The 14691-nt window shown below is 42.5% G+C and overlaps 1 protein-coding gene across 1 annotated transcript in view; it reads left to right on the plus strand.

Moving 5' to 3' along the window:
• LOC138288560 (uncharacterized) overlaps positions 1-14691 on the plus strand; it is a 91033-nt gene that overhangs the window by 15052 nt on the left and 61290 nt on the right. The gene's annotated exons all lie outside the window — the stretch shown is intronic.

Here is a 14691-nt window from a genome sequence, read left to right on the forward strand (position 1 = left end):
AACACAATATAATCCATCCAGCTCGATGCACCTGGGCCCCAGGCATGCACCCTCTCACACCAGCCCATAAACAGTCTGGCGTCAGGAGGAGCGAACCTGGAACCCATTGCAGACTATTGCTTCTGATGGTACCAGCATCCATTATGCAGAAAATCATTTTTTGTTAAAATCATATCAATCATTTCCAAAATCATTTTGTTATGTTCTAACAAGTCCACTGTTTTGGTGTGCAGGAAGGATTCAACTACCCGGGTACCAAATTCCTTTTTTATATAGGTATAAAAACTTACTACATCCAATATTATAAACATAAGGTCCTCCGACCAATCCACATCATCAAATTTGTTCAAAATATCCTTACTGTCCTTTACATAAGAAGGTAAGTTCTGAACCAATGGTTGCAAAAATATGCCAACATACTCCGACAGCCGTTCCGTCGGGGAGGCCACCCCTGATATAATAGGCCTGCCTGGAGAGAAGGGACCACCCTTGTGGATTTTTGGTAAAATATAAATACACGGCGATTGGGGAATTCCTAACGTGTAAGTAGCGATATTCATCATCTGAGATTAAACAACCCTCTGCCCATTCATTAAGTCTCATGTTGATAAAGGAGGCCATCTGTTTATTATGGTTGTGGTTTACCAATCCATAGCAGTCTTTATCACCTAACTGTCTCTCAATTTCCTGTAAATAATCCATTCTATTCATGATAACCACATTTCCACCCTTATCGGCTTCTCTTATTACAATAGCACCATTTCTTCTCAAATCGATCAGTGCCTCCTTCTCCTTGAATGTTTAATTGTGTTGTCCATGAAAGCCCCCAGAAAATCTTTCATATAATATATTAAGATCTGTAATAAGGTGAATCCACACCAGATGAAGATATGTGGTAGGAGGTATTTATTACAGCCTCAACCAACAGCCAGCATATCAACTGTCATCCAGAGAACCCTCATCACAGAACCTCAGAACAAGCTGGTTCCATGCCCAGTGTTCTGGCATGGAGCCATGTTACATCATCACACTTCTTCCTCTTTACATTAGAACAGAAGTAACATGAGAACAAAAAACACATTTGAACAGAAAGAAAAAAAAAAAAAAAAACAGGTAGAAAGAACTACACAAAATCACGCAAATGTAAAGGAAACCTGCGTGTTCTGACACTCCTATGAGTATTATCAGACCTTAAATCAATGTCAGAGGGAAAACGATAAGAAGTATCATCTCTCCTGTCGGCCACACCACACCCCCCAAAATGTGCTACACGACTATGATTCCAGATGCGACCATCATCCGTCTTGACAGCATTTTTAAACAGCTTAATGATAGTTTTTGGAGAGGTATATTTTGACCAATTTTGACACCCAACAGGAGCTTTGACCTTTACTTTATCTCCAACCTCAAAATTTGTAACTTTCGTATTATTCCTTTTATCAACATAAATCTTCCTTTTGCTTTGCAGAGACACTTCTTTGTCTCTCCAATCCCCAATACCATTGTTTTTCAAACCCTTCCCAGCAACCATCCAGCCAGGACACAAACAAGTATTTGGAGACCTTCCCCTGAGCAGTTCAAAAGGAGTCTTCCCCGTTGATGCATGAGGAGTGTACCTGTAAGCTGTTATACGACCCTGCAGTTCTTTTCTCCAATCTAAACAGTTTACCTTTGCTAATTGTATACTCTCTTTTAAAGTCCTGTTGAATCTCTCCAAAGCACCATTCGCCTCTGGATGATATAACGCAATTTTTTTATGTACAATTCCACATCTTACAAAATACTCCTCCATCTGAGCAGAACAGAACTGCGGACCATTGTCAGAAAGAATAGAGTTAGGAAAACTCTCGCGTTTGAACACAGATTCTAAAAAACTGATCACAGATTGAGAAGTGATCTCTCTCACCAAACTCACCTCCACCCATCGTGAATACAAATCCAGCAACACCAACAGGTAAGGAGTCTGATGTTCTCCATGCAATGGCCCCACAATATCGATAGCTAATTCATCCCATGGACTTTTTGGTAAACTTCTACAAACCATAGGTGAACATCTTGGTTTGAGCACCTTATCACTAGCTTGACAAGGTGTACACTCCCTAACAGTACGTTCCACCATCAAATCTAATCCAGGCCACCAGAAATCCTGACGGATGCGCTCTTTGGTTTTAGAAATGCCCATATGCCCTTCATGAGCCATGTTCACGATGACTTCTCTCAAACTCAATGGGGGAATCATTCTTGTGCCCCTCATTAGAACACCATCAACAACGGCTAACTCATTCGCAACTAACGACCAAGGTTTGACCAGACTTCGAGACTTATGCTGTTCCAAAAGAGACATCACAGAACACAATTCACTATCCTTTTGCAACTCATCCCTCCATTCATCTTCCTTTACAGCCCCCAGCGTAACATCACAAACTCTTATGCCACACTCAGCATCACATTGATCATTTTCATCCTGAGATTTATCATTCTCTACCACCTCCACCAATCTCGACAGACAGTCTGCCGTTACATTTGTCTTTCCCGGAATGTATTCAAACATGAAGTTATACTCCTGTAAGGAAATGACCCATCTCCTGATCCTCGAGGAAATTGAGTCCAAACCCTTCTTCTCAAAAATGTCTTTCAAGGGTTTATGATCAGACCTGACTACGAAAGAAGATCCCCACACAAATTTTCTGAACTTGTTTATGGCCCAGAAAATTGCCAATGCTTCCTTCTCTATAACAGAATACCCTATCTCTGCCCCTTTCAAGCATCTTGAAGCACAAGCTATTAGCACCTCTTGGCCCATCCTGATCTGAACAAGAAGAGCACCCAGTCCCTTTATACTCGCATCAGTAACAATGAAAGTGGGATTCCCAGGTACAAAAGCTTGTAAGTTTGGTGCATTCCTGAGATCATTTTTTACTTGTTTAAATTCTGTACCACACTCTTCCGTCCAAACAAACTCTGCATTCTTACACATCAACTTACTTAGATTTACTGTCTTATCTGCAACATTTCGTATAAATTTGTTATAAAATTCTGCCATACCTAAGAATGAAGAAACCTCATCTTTTGTACACGGTTCTTTTAACATTTCGATAGTGTCCACCAAATCCTTTTTAGGACTCACCCCCTGCCGTGAAATATGATGAACCAAATAATCCAGTTCAGTGACTCCAAATTTACATTTGCTTCGCCTAAGAGATAACCCAGCATCAAGCATCCTTTTAAGCACAGCATGCACCCTCTCATCATGTTCTCTCACGTCTCTCCCACATATTAATACATCGTCCTGGTAGCACTTTACGCCTGAAATGCCTTTAAAAAGATCTTCCATAATCCTCTGAAATACTGAGGCCGCAGAAACCAGCCCAAACGGCATACGCAAAAACTTGAAGGCCCCCATTGGCGTAATAAAAGCCGCTAGTTCTTGACACTCTTTACTCAACGGAACCTGATGGTATGCTGATGCCATATCCAGAGTGGTAAAATAACAAGCACCATCCAACGATGATACTAATTCCTCAATATTGGGAAGTGGGAACTTGTCAACCACCACTTCTTTATTTAAGGCACGAAGATCCACACATAGACGGATTTCATTATTTGGTTTACGTGCCACAACAATGGGAGCTAACCAGTCCGTTGCCTCTACAGGCTGTATAACACCAGTGGACAACAATTTATCTATCTCTTTTTGTACAGCGTCTTGGACACAAATGGGAATGCGTCTAACTTTTGCTACAACTGGTACTGCGCCCTGTTTCAACTTAATATGGTGATTGTACCCCTTTAAACACCCCAAGGTGTCACTGAACAATTCACCAAAAGCTCTCACAAACTTGTTTTCGTCACCCTCAATAGATTGTACCTGAACAGATGGATGTGCATTAGGATTGAGAATGACACCCAAACGTGCTTGATGACTCCAGCTCAACAAATTATCACCCCTCTCAGCAACATAAATCCTAGCATCAGTGAACCTACCATGGTACTCAATGCAGTCATCAAAATAACCTAATAACTTAATTGGCAACCCACCATAACCCGTAGGTTTAATATTAGGTTTGAACAGTTTCTTCCTTCCTTGAAAATTCTTCATAAAAAAATCCTTTGAGAGAAACGTGATGTGAGAGCACAAATCAAATTTCATTTTGACTCTAACATCCCCCACCAAAACCCATTCAGAGGGATGTTCCACCTCACTCTCACTAACTTGAAAACTGACTTCCTTTATTTCTGATCTAAAATCTCTCCTATTCCTCATCCTACAATTTTTCCCAAAATGTCCTCTTTTCCCACAAACATTACAAGTAATCCTATTAGCAGGACACTCACTTGCATTAGCCATGTGTCCAAATCTTCCACATCTGTAGCAATTTCCTTGAAAAGGTGTTGCAAACCTCCTATTCCCCTGTGTCTTTTCTGCGCTATTTTCTATTACAACACCTTTCTCACGGACACCCTCATACTTTTTTTTCTTCTCATCTTTTTGTATGACTTGACACTCCACTTCTTGTGCTTTTACACTGACCATGTCTTCTTTATGTGCTTTACTTAGTTCTCCTACACACTTTAACATATGCTCTACCCTTTTTGCAATACTAACAACCTCATCCAACGGTGGCTCGTCCTTTAGCCAGAGTTCTTCCCTCACTTTGTCACTGCAACACCTCAGCACAAACTGATCTCTAATCCTTTCTTCTACCAACGCCCCAAATTTACAACTTGAAGCCAACTTCCGTAAAGCCGTAATATATTCTTCAACACTCTCCTCTTTCCCTTGCTCCCGCAAACCAAAATGGTACCTTTCCATAATAGTACTAATCTTTGGCAAGTAATGTAAATCTAGTTGTCTTGCACATATTTCATATTCATTCAACCCCCTCTGATCAGCTTGCGACATTGGAGGTAAATTTTCCAACACCTCCTGTCCTTCACCCCCTAAACAATGTAACAAAAGTGCCTACTTCCTTTCACCACTCAAATTCGTACCACACACCCTGGCATAATTCTCAAAAATCTTTTTCCATTTCTTCCACTTAATAACCGGTTCTCCTGGATCTGACAAGAAAAACGGCGGCGCCGGACCATTCAGCATACTCACAAGAGGTGTAAAACACTTCTTCCCCACAATATATTCCAAACCCTACTAGTTGCTAAAAGTACTTAAAGTCCAAAAGGTGTGCCAGTCACCGTATGTCCCAGCACGATGCCGCTATATCAAACACGGGTCTTCAGGTGTGTTTGTCACCGCAGAGACAACCTTTTCAGTTTAATTCATTTTACAACGCCCAATACTTGTATTCCACAAGTGCAATAAAGTTTCCAAAGAATTGTATATTCCCGTGACCACAAACCAATATAGTGATCCTTATCCAGTCTCCGTCTAAGTTTCAACTTCCAAAAGACCGTCGATGTTCTTCTTCGATGTCCTGCAACAATTGCGCTGTAAAAAAAATTTTTTTTTTTTTTTAAATAAAAAAAAAATCCTTCTTCCTCATCTAAGATGGCCGCCACGAAACATTTAGTCCGTTTTCTTCAGGCAGTTGGGCTTGCTTTTTCTTTGAGCAATCTCGGATCGTTTTCCTCACTCAAAATGGCCGCAACCAAACATCCAGTCTATTTTCTTTAGTCAATCTGGCTTGTTTTTCTCCTTTCACCGCACTCAAGATGGCCGCCAACAATTCCCACAGCTTACAGTCCTTTTTCAATTGCTCACTGACCTTCTGACGTCGTGAAGCATACAGAGACCACTTTGATCCTTAGTAAATGCCCAAACAGCTTTCCACAAAGCCCCTACAACTGCAATTTCACACTTTTCTCCGCTAGAACATGCTGCAAGACGCTCTATCCTCTCCCAGCACGTCTCTGTAAGTTATCTCCGTTTTTCTCTTAAATAATCCAAGCTCTTCCTTCTTTGTTGTTGTTGAGGCTGTCCCTTCCTCTGGGTTCCTATCTCCACCCCCTCGTCGCCAGTGTAATAAGGTGAATCCACACCAGATGAAGATATGTGGTAGGAGGTATTTATTACAGCCTCAACCAACAGCCAGCATATCAACTGTCATCCAGAGAACCCTCATCACAGAACCTCAGAACAAGCTGGTTCCATGCCCAGTGTTCTGGCATGGAGCCATGTTACATCATTACAAGATCCTTCGTGACCCTGTCATTAAAGATATCTATATTACAGTGGGTCCCCTTCGGGATGAATTTAGATTTCTCTTTTAGGCCACTGTCAATATACAGATTTTCAGTAGCATCTAAGCTGTCCACCAATCTCTCCAAAGGAGTCACATCATCGTCTGTGATAGAGAGTAGGAGCTGTAAATCATATAGGTCAGATACAGTGTATTCTGGGGTTGAAGGCTGTTCTGTGGGACGGGGAAGCAATTTAGGGGATACATGGAAATGATTCTTTATTTTCAGTATACGTGTAAATTTAAAAAGATCCACTGCAACATCTAACAGATTACCAATTTGCATGGGACAAAAACCCATACCCTTACCCAAAACACTCTGTTCGGATTAAGTGAGTGTGTAGTTGAATAGGTTAACAATTTGTAACTCCCCAGATGTGTTTCCACGGTCTCCTCAATCTCAACCTCACAGACCCTAGTCAAATCACTTAATGTGTCTTCTTGGACGTTTCTGAACCCATGAGCCCGCCAGATCTCTTCCTTTTCCACTTGTTTCCACACCTCTGGGCCTTTGCTCCTTTTTTGTCTGTTTATTACCCAATCTCAGACGTTCCATTTCCAACAGAAATGTAGAACGGTAATTATCCCTGGAGGCAGTAGCATCTGTGCTCAATTCTCTATCCCGCACTGTAATGCTCTCCATTGAGATAAATGTTCCACTACCTCCGCTGTCCGCCAAACTCATAATGACTAGCATTTGGGTGACTATTTAGATGAATTTTCAGAAAATGTATTTACTCGTCCATCAAGGTCACCAGTGGCATGATCTCTTTTTCATAAGCAAGAATAAGAGGGAGTTGCAAATCAATATTAACTATAGAGCTTTGAATTAGATAAAAGATAAGAATAGGTATTACTCGACTCTCATTCCTCTATTGTTAATCCAAGTAAGGCAGGCTAAATTATTCACTAATTTGATTTTGAGGGGCCTATAATTTAGTTATAACCTTTTCAGGAGACGAGTGGAAAACTTTCTTCAAAACTAAGTTTGGCCTATTTGAGTATGTTATGTTATTTCTAACCCAGAAGGGTCAGCCCTGCCTGGCACCTATTGGAATAGCCAGAATTTCAATTTCCTGTGAAATTCAAGGGCTAAAGTAGTGTGTCAGAAATGGCCCCTCGCAGTCCCATAATATCACTATACTTAGTTGATCCTCACTGTGTCACCAGTAGAGTTCTCTGTTTGCGATCTAGTTGTTTAAGATTTTACTCAGAAGGTTTGAAGGATGCTTGCCCTCAAATCTTGAGAACTACTCAGTGCACTTCACTTTAGACACTCATCCAGTACACACCTGTATTTTTGAGGCTCGGCAGTGAAGGGTAGACAGGACCTTTGTCGTAGTCTGGTGGTATTTAGGCATCAGAAGTTCTCCTTCGACTGTATTAACTCTCAAACTAGCTCTCCGTCTTTTGAGGCTGAATAGTGAGTAATTTATAATTTTGAGCATGTGTATTATTTACGAGTAGCATCCATAGGTTAAGGGCTACATCATGAAACCGTGATATTTAGTGCTTTGCTGAATTTTGGCATTTGTAGTTCTAGGGCATTCTTCGACTATTAGAATACAAATGCAAGTGTTTTCCTTAGGTATTGTTATTCAGAGCATTACGGAAAGTCATGTGTCATTTGAAACATTATGAACATATTGATATCTTATTTGTTGTCACATTGCCTTCGATTCCGCACTTTTGGTTAGAGGTTTAGGGAATTCCAAGGGACAGAGCAATCTCCAATTCGCTCATTCACCATAGTAATTCTCTGGAATCTCTTAGTGATAGGCTTATACCTCGAATACTAGTTTTGATTATTAGCAAGTAGCAATATTCACTTTGCATTAGAACTCATTTATTCATTTACCTTGAAGCAGCATCATATGAAGTTAGAACTACACAGTTGTGCAAGTAATAATCCATACATAGTTGTTGGGTGCACTTATTTTACAATAGTTACTAGACAATCAAAAAAGAATTACTCTTATGTTGTTGTTGTTAATAATTTAATTATTAGATAATGACTGTTGTAGGAACAGTTGAAAAGAGGACAAGAAAAGCAGCAATAGCCAAGTAAATGTTTAGTACGTTGTAGAATTTTATAGCATGATATAATGTTATATACTATGTTAACCATTTAGGAATTTAAGATTGTTACTATATTGAAATGCACTTTTAATTTCAGATTCCCTAAGAAAGAACAACGAGATTTATGAGGAAGACAATTACGAGCAAACAAAGACTTGGCAGTCTCTTCTCTTATCTCATTCCCCTTTCCCCCCTTTGAACTGATCGGAACCTGGGTATTTTTTTCTCTCTGAGTTGGAAGGTTCTAAGTTGGGCATTGGGAGCGATCCGTCAATCTGCTCTTGAGAAAAATATTCCAATTAGTTCCTGACATAGTGGCTACGGTGTGCAGGGGGAGGTCATTCCAGGCTTTGGGAGGCAGGTACTAGAAAGCGTGCCCACTGGCTCTGGGTATTTGGATGCCAAGGATGTGGGTGAGTACAAGACAAGCTGGGTGGAGGTTTTTGGTTGCTGCATGGAATTTGATGCAACTGTTAAGGTTAGTGGATCTTAGATTGTGTACACCTTTGTATGTGTGCATGAGGATCTTAAAGCAAGGATGTCTATGAATTGGGAGCCAGTGTGACTTTTAGGTGTGTGGAGATGTGAGTGTGGGGTGGGATTTTGAGCATGAATGTGGCTGTAGACTTTTGAATAACCTGGAGATGTGTAGTGCTACTAACATAGACTGTGTTCTCTTAGTTGAGCTTGGTGGAGACTAGATCCTATGTGACGGTTTTATGGGTGTTGTGCGGGGGCCATCGAAGATTCTTTGAGGAGCTTAAGGGTGAGGAAGCCGGAAGAGGTGACAATGTTGATCTAGCTTGTCATCGAGAGTTGGTTGTAAAATATTATCCCAAGGTTTCTGGCTTAGTTAGATCCGTTGGGTGTTAGTCTTAGTTCAGCAGGCCACCAGACGTGGGTCCACAGTGAGGCAGTTGTGGCTAGTGACTTATAATAGTGATGGGTCGTTAAAGTTCTTTCCAGCTTTCATGGTATGAGTGAGGCAGCCACAAGGTCGCAAGGTCTAAACTTCACAATGTAAAAGCTGAAATTCTGGGACATATTCCTACTTCCCCTTGACCAAAACTTGTGATCCTAGTCAAACATTTTATTTCACCGAGCCTCCCTTTTATTTGTTCTCACATATGAGTGCACTTTAAAATACATAAGTCCAGGAAAATATGCTCAGTACAAAGACGTTATGTGTGATTTAATCGAAAATAACATTGCTTCATGTTAATATTGCTTCATGTATCATAAGAAACTAGGCTACACATACGCCAGTGTACATGACAACTGAATAATAGCATTGTCATTAGGGTGGATACATAGGAATGTTTCTAAATTCAACTGAATCGCATTTAAGCACATTAATATATTTAAAAGGCAGAGCAGGCACACCTACTCTCACTCATACACACGCTTACACAGTCACACAAATCTGCACCAATCAGCCACTCGTTATTGAGTTGTACTGCAGCTAACACCAGGGGTGAAACTGCTGTGTTAAACACAGTGAGTCACAAAGCGTGTGAGCAGGGGCATCGTGCTCCATGTAGCACAAACATCAGTGCGCCTCTCCCTTCAAGTTCAGCAATGCTTTCAAAACACCAACCCGTAATCATTACCTGTTCCCCTTTTGGTTCCAGGGTCCAAGGCCGGGTAATTCCATTTGACTCCTGCAATTTTCCACTGACTTAGGATCGAAAACTAGGGTCACACAGGCAATTACACATGTATGTGTGGGCTCATATTACCACCAGCGCCAAAGCCAATGTCTGCTTTGGATCGCTGAATGCACGCTACATGTGACGATCAGGAGGCTCCCGAGGCCGCAGCTTGCTCTCAGACAAAGATGCCAAACAGAAACCTGTGGTTTATACCTATCAATTAAAGAACTGCATCTGCAAGTCACTCACTCTTCTCAACAGTGTTTCCTACAAACAATGATAAAAAGATTCACAACGTGAAAGGATGATTGTCAAAGGGATGATCGTTGTTGTTTATTCACTATTGCAGGGATTCTTTGCGAGTACATTTCTAGACTTCCAATATTGTGGTCAAGGTTGCTTTGTGCCAAAGAGCCAATGCCGACGTAGCTCTTATGATGTTTATTATAATAAACACCATGAGAGCTGCGCTGGGATAAGGTGGACAAAGCAACATAGTGCCCCAGTGAAGGCACAGAGGGTTGCATTAGCAGGCCCAGTCCCTGCTCTTAAGGCAGATTGGATTTGCAGCGAAAAGCCTTAAGTGTGCATGGCAGGCTGGCCACAGACATGTCGCTCTGTCATGCACAGTATTTGCACAGCTTCTCTTCTCTGCATGCAACAGCCATGTCCCCTTCGGGCCATCCTTCATTTCCTCCTAATGGGGCCATGGGCCAGTGAAACAAACAATGAACTGTTTGATTAAAGTAAGCAGCATGGAACGAATGAAACTTCACCAAAAATAGCAGAACAGAAAATAAATTAAAGAATTCAAGCTGCTTTTCTTTCAGGAGGTATTGATAGCCCAAACTAGTGGGGCAATGCTCCTCCATCCCTTTAAAGGAGCTGCTGCTGCAGTCAGTTGACCTTCCCAAAGAGTACAACCTCCGTCTTGTCACAGTTGAGGTTTAGGCAGTCGGTCTTCATTCATTTGGTGACTTCAAATATGCAGGTGATGAACTTCATTAAGGTGTTGGGAGTGTTGTGGAGAGGGAGTGGATGAGCTGGGTGTTGTTGGCGTACCAAATGATGATGATTCTGTTTGCCTAGAAGATGTTGGCGAGCAGTGACATGTAGAAGTTGAACAGCAAAGTGCTGCGCGACGATGCTTATGTTGCTCCACACATCAGGTCGGCATCAGTGGAGTTGCATGGTGCCAGGCTGACAGACTGGATCCATCTAGCAAAGAAGGAGATTTTCCATCACAGGGTGGGTCCTCAAAAGGTAGGTTTCATGGAGGTGCTGGATGAGGATGGGGTGGGAGATGGTGTCAAAGGTGGCTGAGAGATTGAACAGGATGAGCTCTGCTTCATCTCCGCTGTCCATGACAGGCAGCTGTCATTAGTGTCTGCAATTAGGGCAGTCTTGGTGCTGTGATTTGGCTTGAATGCCGATTATGAGGGGTTCAGCAGGTGGTTGTTGCTGTGGTCAACCATCCATTTGTATAAAAGTTTTTCCAGCACTTTGGCTGAGCTGGGTAGGGGACCAGAGAGATCGGTCTATATCTTGCTAGCTTCTTTGGGTCTTATGAGGGTTTCTTCAGAAGAGGTAGTATGATGGTGTATTTCCAGTATCTGGGAAAGTGGCTGTGGTGAAGGAGGTGTTGAATATCATCGTGAGTATGATGCAGATGGGGTCAAGTCATTTAGTGAAAATGAAGCATTAACAAGGATCTGATGGGGCACCTGAGTGGATAGAGCACCTGGTGGTGGATGTCTCTGTCAATGGTGGGGCAGCAGATCATTGCAGTTGCTGGGCTGTTTGTCTCGTTGGGCTTGAGGGATGATGAATGTAAATAGGTCTGGTTAGGAAGCTAAGTTGGTGTATTTCATGCAAATTTTGTGGCAGAAGCAATGGAAAAGCTGGGTGCAGAGATATTGTGATGGGGTGATGGTCGTGGAGCTGGTGGTAGGGGAAGTCTTTTACTGTGGCAAAAAGGCTTTTGGCATTGTTGGAGCTGTTCTTAATGTGCTTGGTCAGCACCAAGTGTTTTGTGGATCTAAGTTGCTGGTGGTAAAGCCAGAGTGGGATCTGTAGGTACTTCTGCTGTTGTTACCAGGGGTATCCCCACTGGAATTCCTAGTTGTTTGCAATGGCATTTGGAGAGTCACAGTTCTTCTGTGTACCAGCTCGCTTGTGGTCTGGTCCTAGTGGTGGTGATGGATTTGAGCGTGCCAGACAGTTTGAGCAAGAGGTGATCCAGGTGTTGAAGCTGATGATGGATCAGAAGAGGTCTTGGATTTGGTGCAGCGGGCATGTTTCCTAAGGGATCCTGATCCAGTTGCATCAAGTGGCTTTGGAATGTGTCATTCTGTGTTGGTGGTGAAGCAGACAGGGTAGTGGCCGGTCCAAGTGAGAGAGTTGGACTTCTCAGCCATGAATTCCAGAAAAGTTTGTTAATGTGGGGTCCGACAGTGTGGGTGGGGTCCTTCGCTCATTGAATGAGCCTGAGTGCATTTAGGTCTCCCACGAGGTTGTTTGTGTTTTGGTTAGTGTGGTTTTCAAGGGGGGAATTCAGGTGGCCAAGTAGGATGAAGGAGCAGAAGTCAAGCATCAGTGGGTCGATTAAATCTGTAAAGGTGTTTCTGAAGTTGGATTTCATGTTCAGAGGTAAGTAGAACAGCTTTTCCTCCACTTCCAGGGTGGTGTTACTGGAGATTTGGAGTTTAAAGGCCAGGTGTTCTCTGAGGTCGCTGGAATTCACTGAGGTAATGCAGCAGTGGATTCATTCTTTATAGATGATGCATAGCCTTCCTCCAGGTTCACAGATTCTGAACAGTCTTGTGATTTTGGAGTTGGGGAGTAGCTACTGTGATGTTGGGGGTCAGAGTCAGAGTCAACCAGGTTTTGGTCAGGAAGGGAAGGTTCAAGGAAAGGTTATGTAGTAGGTTCTATAATTCAATGGTGTGTCTGATGATCAACTGAGTGTTGAGGAGGAGATAGGTCAGGGTGGGATGTGAGTTGTGGGTCGGGATGTTGTGAGGGGTTCAGGTGTGGGTGCTGGAATAGAAAGAGGGGTAAGTGGGGGTTGCTGGCAGGTGGGCATGCAGGGAAAGCATCAGGTGATACAGGAGAATGCACCTTCAGTGTTGGAGGAGAAGGTGTGGCAGCAGCGAGCTGAAGGACATCCAGTGTTGAGGGTGCAGGGATTAGAGGCCAAGTAAATACTGGGTTTGCTATGGGGGAGCCCAGGGGTCCTGGCACGGGCGGGTTACAAATAGACACAGGCGGACTTGCCTTTGGCATGCTGGGGCACACCTGTTGTGCGTCCACACTGCGGCCACTATTAAGTAGGTCCGCAAGGGGGAGAGATATCTGGGGGCCAGTGGGCAAAGCTGGGTGTACTAGGAGTGAGTATCAGAGAGCGAGAGAGTGAGAGGTATAGAGAAGTAGAGAGAGAGATATCCAAGAACAAAGTGCCATCTCCAAGCTGGACGTGTAGAGAGAGAGGGATATCCAAGAACAAAGTACCATCACCGCGCTCAAAGTGGAGAGAGAACGATATCCAATAACAAAGCGCCATCATAAAAAGAACCTGAAATCTTCAGTGTGTTTTCATTGGTGTGGTGTGAGCACATTGCTATGGATAACCAAAAAAGAACACTAAGGCTGCATTGCCCAAATGGAAGGAGGGGACATCACATGCTTTAACAGGAGGAAGCATGAACGTAGTATGATGACCAACAAAAATGTTCTGTTAGTAAATTATCAGGGAGGGAACTAAGCACACAAAGGAAGGACATTTACAAAAATGCCCAATAAAAAGGAAGCATTTAAGACCAGCATTTCAGAACGAACGGCAGTAGTGGGCGTGGTTAAAGCCCATAGACTAAATACAGCAGGTCTTGCAGACAGCGCAATCGTGCTGCTAGGCTCGACCTAAAAAGCTGTAAAAGAATGCAAGGGTGACATTGTAAGAGTGGGTGGAAAACAGGCAAAAAGCTGAGAAAGAAAGCAAGAGTTACATTGCAAGAATGATCTTATAAAACAGGCAAAAGGTCAGAAAATGAGAGAGTGAAATAGAGCAAAGTGAGAGTTAAAGTGTGAGAATGGAAAGAGAGAGGCAACCGGCAGAAGAGAGATGCAAGAGTGTGAGGATGGGCTCAGTGCAGTATGGCGACGCAGTGAGCCTGAAAGGGCCGGACCTTATTGGAGGTCTGGGCGTAGGTAAGGTAAGTACGCAGGACAGAGCCAGGGTACATAGTAATATCCTTTGGATGTTTTGCAGCATTTAATTTTTTCTGCAATGAAGTTTTGGCAGATTGCCTAGATAAATTTGCTATAGCTCATTTTGATGATATCCTTATCGGTTACTATTGATTTCATAACTGAGATGTCAAATGCTCACAGTAATGATACAATAGCGGTAGTGTACACATTTTCTAAAATGTCACGTGATTCCATTTAAAGGGTATTTCAAATGCCACACAGATTGCACAAGCTAGACAGATAACATAGGCAATTCCTAATGATCATATAGATAGAGGCTACAGTTTGTTTCCAAAGTCTGGAAGGCATTTTGTTTGTCACTAAACAATAATGCATAAATAATAGCTAAATAACCACAAGTCTTAGCTTCAGGCTTCGTCCGGCTACCGATGGAATTCCTAGGGTGCCAAGCGGTGCAAACATATCACCCCTTCACTACAAAGAAAACATTGATTACAAATTCTAAAAACAGTCAATTAAAAGGTTCTTTACAGAGAACGCTCTCTTTTCTTTAC

The sequence above is a fragment of the Pleurodeles waltl genome, chromosome 4_1 (genome assembly GCF_031143425.1).
Source record: "Pleurodeles waltl isolate 20211129_DDA chromosome 4_1, aPleWal1.hap1.20221129, whole genome shotgun sequence".
Classification (NCBI taxonomy): domain Eukaryota; kingdom Metazoa; phylum Chordata; class Amphibia; order Caudata; family Salamandridae; genus Pleurodeles; species Pleurodeles waltl.